We start from the raw sequence: 7,873 nt of genomic DNA on the forward strand, positions 1-7,873 counted from the left end.
TTGCATGAAATGTTCCCTTGGTATCTCTAATTTTCTTGAAGAGATCTCTAGTCTTTCCCATTCTGTTCTTTTCCTCTATTTCTTTGCAAGAAGGCTTTCTTATCTCTCCTTGCTATTCTTTGAAACTCTGCATTCAGATGCTTATATCTTTCCTTTTCTCCTTTGCTTTTCACCTCTCTTCTTTTCACAGCTATTTGTAAGGCCTCCTCAGGCAGCCGTTGCTGTCGGGTGTCTCATGGTGGAGAGGTCTGACAGACTGTGGTCCACTGGAGAAGGAAATGGCAAACCACTTCAGTATTCTTGCCTTGAGAACCCCATGAACAGTATGAAATGGCAAAATGATAGGATACTGAAAAAGGAACTCCCCAGGTCAGTAGATGCCCAATATACTACTGGAGATCAGTGGAGAAATAACTCCAGAAAGACTGAAAGGTTGGAGCCAAAGCAAAAACAATACCCAGCTGTGAATGTGACTGGTGATAGAAGCTCAGTCCGATGCTGTAAAGAGCAATATTGCGTAGGAACTTGGAATGGCAGGTCCATGAATCAAGGCAAATTGGAAGTGGTCAAACAGGAGATGACAAGAGTGAACGTCAAGATTCTAGGAATCAGTGAACTAAAATGGACTGGAACAGATGAATTTAACTCAGATGACCATTATATCTACTACTGAGGTCAGGAATCCCTTAGAAGAAATGGAGTAGCCATCATGGTCAACGGAAGAGTCCGAAATGCAGTACTTGGATGCAATCTCAAAAATGACAGAATGATCTCTATTCATCTCCAAGGCAAACCACTCAATATCACAGTAATCCAAGTCTATGCCCCAACCAGTACTACTGAAGAAGCTGAAGTTGAACGGTTCTATGAAGACCTACAAGACCTTTTAGAACTAACAGCCAAAAAGATGCCCTTTTCATTATAGGGGACTGGAATGCAAAAGTAGGAAGTCAAGAAAAACCTGGAGTAACAGGCAAATTTGGCCTTGGAATACAGAATGAAGCAGGGCAAAGACTAATAGAGTTTTGCCAAGAAAATGCACTGGTCATAGCAAACACCCTCTTCCAACAACACAAGAGAAGACTCTACACATGGACACCACCAGATGGTCAACACCGAAATCAGATTGATTATATTCTCTACAGCAAAAGATGGAGAAGGTCTATACAGTCAGCAAAAACAAGACCAGGAGCTGACTGTGGCTCAGATCATGAACGTCTTATAACCAAATTGAGACTGAAATTGAAGAAAACAGAGAAAACCGCTAGACCATTCAGGTATGACCTCAATCAAATCCCTTATAAGATATTAGCTTTATCTATTCAAATATTCATACAAAGCTATTGGATATTCTGACAGATCAGTTCAAAGACCAAAAATCAGCCTGAGGATGATTAAATTTGGAAGTGAACTGTGGATGAAAATGTTCTAGACCACATACATTTTACTTGGACCCAGAAGATATATGCTGTTTCTGAATACAATATTACATTCACTATGGCATATTATGATATATTTCAGTTCAGTTCAGTTGCTCAGTCGTGTTTGACTCTTTGTGACCCCTTCGACTGCAGCATGCCAGTCCTCCCTGTCCATCACCGACTCCCAGAGTTTGTTCAAACTTGTCCACTGAGTCAGTGATGCCATCCAACCATCTAATCCTCTGTCATCCCCATTCTCCTCCTGCCTTTACTGTTTCCCAGCATCAGGGTCTTTTCAAATATATTGGTAGTCAGCTATTCTCACTCTGATGGCTTCAAAGAACAGAAAGAGTGTGGGAAAAAGTGTGCATTTTTTTCAGGATAATATGAAAAATTCATGTTTTATCAACTATACAATCCCCAAATAATTGCTGCTTAAGTTATTAAGTATTTATTTGCATTGCTTCATTAATTATCAATTTGCATTGTATCAAGTGGTTTTAACTCATTTAATAGGTTCCCAGTGGGCCATTAGGCTATTCAGTTCTGGTTAGTTTTATATTTATTCATGTCAAGAAAATGAAATAGAAAGATTTCCTGAAGGAAGTCTTGTTTGGAATTCAGTGTTTAAGCAATAATAATAAAAAAAGTGATCAGCATTGCTAACTGTGAGAGATCTATGAGTGGTTTACCCTGAAGACCTAGATCCTTAATGGGTCAGTTCGTGTCACTATTGTCTTACAAAATTGTTTTCATACAGAGCACAGGTGAGGCTGAGATGTCTGCTTATTACCATAGTTAAAAAACCCAAACTCCCCAGTGATTATATGGGGTAAGTTTTTATAGGCAAAATTTGGGTTGAGGGTTTCAGGGTGTATGACTTTCTTCTGATTGTTTGGTGATGAGTAACCGGACAGAGTTCCAGGAATATGCTCATCCTGAAGTTACTATCTTCTACCCGGGTGGGGCCTCATTTCCTATGGAAACTCTAAATGACACTCTTATGTATATCCTTTGAGGAGGAACCAGGACTAAGCTTTAATTGCTGTAGAATTGTTTCTTGATTGTTCCTCTTTTGTTTCTTCATTCCTCTTTTAGTTTAGCAGTTGTTTGAATTTGACCTTGGAACTCAGGGAAGGTTTTAGGAGACTGAATGAAGCCTATTTCCTATAACAAGAAATGGGCAACACAGAAAGCAGGTGTACCTGAGAGATCCTCAAAGGGTCCTGATCTGTTTCATCCTCCAGATATGCCTTTGGACAACTTGTTCCTTTTGCTTTTAGAATAACCCTTCCCTACTTCATCTTCCAGTTCAGTTCATTCAGTCGCTCAGACATGTCCAACTCTTTGTGACCTCATGGACTACAGCACACCAGGCTTCCCTGTTCATTACCAGCTCCTGAAGCATATTCAAACTCCTTCCCATTAAGTCAGTGATGCCATCCAACTATCTCATCTTGTCATCCCCTTCTCCTCCTAACTTCGATCTTTCCCAGCATCAGTGTATTTTCAAGTGAGTCAGTTCTTCGCATCAGGTGGCCAAAGTATTGGAGTTTCAGCTTCAGCATCAGTTCTTCCAATGAATATTCAGGAGTGATTTCCTTTAGGATGGACTGGTTGAATCTCCTTGAAGTCCAAGGGACTCGTAAGAGTCTTCTCCAACACCACAGTTCAAAAGCACTGATTCTTTGCCACTCAGCTTTCTTTACAATCCAACTCTCACATTCCATACATGACTCCTGGAAAAACCATAGCTTTGTCTAGACAGACTTTTGCTTGCAAAGTAATATCCCTGCTTTTTAATATGCTGTCTAATTTGGTCACAGCTTTTCTTCCAAGGAGAAAGCATCTTTTAATTTCATGGCTGCAGTCACCATCTGCAGTGATTTTGTAGCCCCCAAAAGTAAAGTCTCTCACTGTTTCCATTGTTTCCCCATCTATTTGCCATGAAGTGATGGGACCAGGTGCCATGGTCTTAGTTTTCTGAATATTGAGTTTTAAGCCAATTTTTTCACTCTCCTCTTTCCTACTTTCATCAAGAGTCTCTTTAGTTCTTTGCTTTCTGTCATAAGGATGGTATCATCTGCGTATCTGAGGTTATTGATATTTCTCCAAGCAATCTTGATTACAGCTTGTGCTTTATCCAGCCCAGCATCTCACATGATGTACTCTGCATATAAGTTGAATAAGCAAAGTGACAATATACAGCCTCGATGTACTCCTTTCCTGATTTGCAACCAGTTTGTTGTTCTATGTCCAGTTCTAACTGTTGCTTCTTGACCTGCATACAGATTTCTCAGGAGACAGATCAGGTGATCTGGTATTCCCATATCTTTCAGAATTTCCCATAGTTTGTTGTGATCCGCACAGTCAAAGGCTTTGGCATAGTCAATAAAACAGAAGTAGATGTTTTCCTGCAACTCTCTTGCTTTTTCATTGATCCAATGGATGTTGGCAGTTTGATCTCTCTTTCCTCTGTCTCTTCTAAATTCAGATTGAACATTTGAAGTTCACAGTTCATGTACCATTCATGTTCTTCATCTTCCAATCTCCCTGTCAAATTCTCCAGGCCAAACCCAAATTTCCCACTACCCATTATTGGTAGGAGCTTCCTAGGTTGTACCAGTGGTAAAGAATCCACATGCCAATGAAGGAGATGCAAGAGACACGAGTTCAATCCTTGGGTCTGGAAGATCCCCTGGAGGAGGAAATGGCACCCCACTCCAGTACTCTTGCCTGGGAAATCCCATGGACAGAGGAGCCTGGTGGACTACAGTCCATGGGGCAGCAAAGAGACACGACTGAGCACACAAACACACATTATCTATAGAAACGATCGTCTCCTACTTTGCAGTAGGCTTGAGTATTGAGAACCAAAACTGCTTATACCTACATAATGCTTAGAGGCTGAAACTGAAACTACCTTCTCACTGACCCAGCTTTGAATCTGCATTAAGTGTTGGCCAACTTTTTCTCTGAAGTGCCAGATATTACATATGATAGGATTTTCAGGCAACATAAGATCTCTGCTGCATATTCATTTTCTTTTTCCTTTCTTACAATCCTTTAAAAGTGTAAAGAACTTTCTCAGCTTTGCCCACTGGACTGGATTTGGCATCCAGACACAATCTGCAGATCACTGGTCTATATTCACATAACTTTACTTTTCCATTAATTTTATTAGCATGATTTTACTATTTCAGGAAGGAACTTTTCAAAAGAACCAATGATTTTCAAGGAAAATATCAACAGTTTTTGCCTTAAAATTCTATGAATCTCTTGACTCAAATTTCTTTACTTTGCATTTTGTATCAGTGTTATCCTGTTACAGTATGATTTGTTCAGTCATAGTCAAGCTTTCATCCCCCTTTCCCTACTCTTTCACCCACTCCCCTGAAAGCAGTCCTTTAAACCAAACTTTCATTCTCAATTTCAATTCTGAATTTCAATCTATCCTTCCCCACATTGAGACAGGACCAAAGCTCTGTGGAGGAAGCGTCTGCTCTTACCTGCACAAAATTCAGCTTGATCTTATCAATAGGTTTTTGTGGTGAATTTTGTTTAGGTAGATATTTGGTGCTCTGGCATTTAATATTCAATAGAATGGTTTTGATTTGACTATAATGTCTTTAATGGTTTGCTTTTTTAATCATATAAGCATTGTGTTTTGACTTTAAATTTGGTTTATCAGAAATCATATATTGATTATATGTTGTTATGGATTTTACACACAGTAAGTGATTAATAAGTTTTGTTTGCTATACAGGAACTTAGTGGATCTTTCAGTTCAGTTCAGTTCAGTTGCTCAGTCGTGTCCAACTCTGCAACCCCATGAATTGCAGCACGCCAGGCCTCCCTGTCCATCACCAGCTCCCGGAGTTCACTCAGACTCACATCCATCGAGTCCGTGATGCCATCGAGCCATCTCATCCTGGGTCGTCCCCTTCTCCTCCTGCCCCCAATCCCTCCCCTTTCCAATGAGTCAACTCTTCGCATGAGGTGGCCAAAGTACTGGAGCTTCAGCTTTAGCATCATTCCTTCCAAAGAAATCCCAGGGGTGATCTCCTTCAGAATGGACTGGTTGGATCTCCTTGCAGTCCAAGGGACTCTCAAGAGTCTTCTTCAACACCACAGTTCAAAAGCATCAATTCTTTGGCGCTCAGCCTTCTTCACAGTCCAACTCTCACACCCATACATGACCGCAGGAAAAACCATAGCCTTGACTAGACGGACCGTACTCAGCAAAGTAATGTCTCTGCTTTTGAATATACTATCTAGATTGGTCATAACTTTTCTTCCAAGGAGCAAGTGTCTTTTAATTTCATGGCTGCAATCACCATCTGCAGTGATTTTGGAGCCCCAAAAAATAAAGTCTGACACTGTTTCTACTGTTTCCCCATTTTTTTCCCATGAAGTGATGGGACCGAATGCCCGTGATCTTCATTTTCTGAATGTTGAGCTTTAAACCAACTTTTTCACTCTCCTCTTTCACTTTCATCAAGAGGCTTTTTAGCTCCTCTTCACTTTCTGCCATAAGGGTGGTGTCATCTGCATATCTGAGGTTATTGATATTTCTCCCGGCCATCTTGATTCCAGCTTGTGTTTCTTCCAACCCAGCGTTTCTCATGATTTACTGAGTCACATTTATTCAGTTTAGGCTTTCTGTTTCTCACATAGATGTCTGAAAGCATCTTTCCCCTCCATTCATGTAAAACACAAACTGAAAATGGAAGGTATTCCAAGAGCCATAATTAAGCCTCCTTAAAATGTCCGTAGGCATAATCACTGCTATTTCTCCACAGGATATTTTCTGTGAAAGTAGCAGCACTTTGTATCTGGATTTCCTTGTATATCAGCTGTTTCCAAGACAGTGGATCAGGGCACCCCGACACTGTAGATCCTATCAAGGGAGTACTGTGTTTCTTCAGTTTGACAAGATGCAGAGCAAAAAAGGAAACAGACAAGTCTTACTAAAAATTTTTTAAAAAGTCTTCCTGATATGTGCTGATGGAGGCAAGGGCAGGTCAGGCTGTTCCAATATCTAGGATTAATTCCTAATTTCACAGGTGTGAGCTTCCATAGCACACAGATTGCTGAACATGCAGTAGGAATTTCCTCAGTGAAATGGAAAAGATGGTCTTCTTTTTAGGCAGAAATACTTGTCATAAATCAGCATTTAAACTATTGATCTCTTAGGAAACATCTTATGACTGTGCTGTTATATGTCTCTCAATATTCTCTTAAGTTCTTTTTTAAATTGTAAGGAGGTACCCATACTACTATATAACTTACTGACTCTAAAGATAAAACAATACACACTATCAGAGAAAAAGTTGGAAGTTAAATAGGACAAAAACAAAAAAGATATGCTGACATGTATTAAATAAATATGCACATTTATTGGTTAATAAGACATATTTGTCCCATCACTTCATGGAAAATAGATGGGGAAACAGTGGAAACAGTGTCAGACTTTATTTTTCTGGGCTCCAAAATCACTACAGATGGTGATTGCAGCCATGAAATTAAAAGACGCTTACTCCTTGGAAGAAAAGTCATGACCAACCTAGATAGCATATTCAAATGCAGAGATATTACTTTGCCAACAAAGGTCCATCTAGTCAAGGCTATGGTTTTTCCAGTGGTCATGTATGGATGTGAGAGTTGGACTGTGAAGAAAGCTGAGCGCCAAAGAATTGATGCTTTTGAACTGTGGTGTTGAAGAAGACTCTTGAGAGTCCCTTGAACTGCAAGGAGATCCAACCAGTCCATTCTGAAGGAGATCAGCCCTGGGTGTTCTTTGGAAGAAATGATGCTAAAGCTGAAACTCCAGTACTTTGGCCACCTCATGAGAAGAGTTGACTCATTGGAAAAGACTCTGATGCTGGGATGGATTGTGGGCAGGAGGAGAAGGGGATGACAGAGGATGAGATGGCTGGATGGCATCACTGACTCAATGGAAATGAGTTTGAGTGAACTCCTGGAGCTGGTGATGGACAGGGAGGCCTGGCGTGCTGCAATTCATGGGGTCACAAAGAGTCAGACATGACTGAGAGACTGAACTGAACTGAAGACATAAATAGTATGCCATTCATATGGACAAAAGTAATTAGTCTATGCTCATCCTCAGCACCATTTCTGGAATTATGCAAGGGAAAGTTATTACTAATAAATAAGGAAGAGTGTGTTTCAGAGGCTCTTTTAGTTTTGGGAGGACTAGGTCTTTATACTATCAAGTCCTATTTTAAAGATGAGTATGGTTCTAGGTTACATCTCACTAGAATATATCTTGTAGGTTACCCTACAGCTCTTAATACACACAGTGTCTCCTGTGAGATTTTTGTGAAGAAGAAAACAAATAAAACACACACTGTTGCCTTAGAGAGAACACTGTGTGATTCCATGGGCGATGTAGGTGATAGTTACACTTCTGATAAATTGGTGCATCTGCT

The sequence above is a fragment of the Oryx dammah genome, unplaced genomic scaffold (genome assembly GCF_014754425.2).
Source record: "Oryx dammah isolate SB20612 unplaced genomic scaffold, SCBI_Odam_1.1 HiC_scaffold_25, whole genome shotgun sequence".
Taxonomy (NCBI): Eukaryota; Metazoa; Chordata; class Mammalia; order Artiodactyla; family Bovidae; genus Oryx; species Oryx dammah.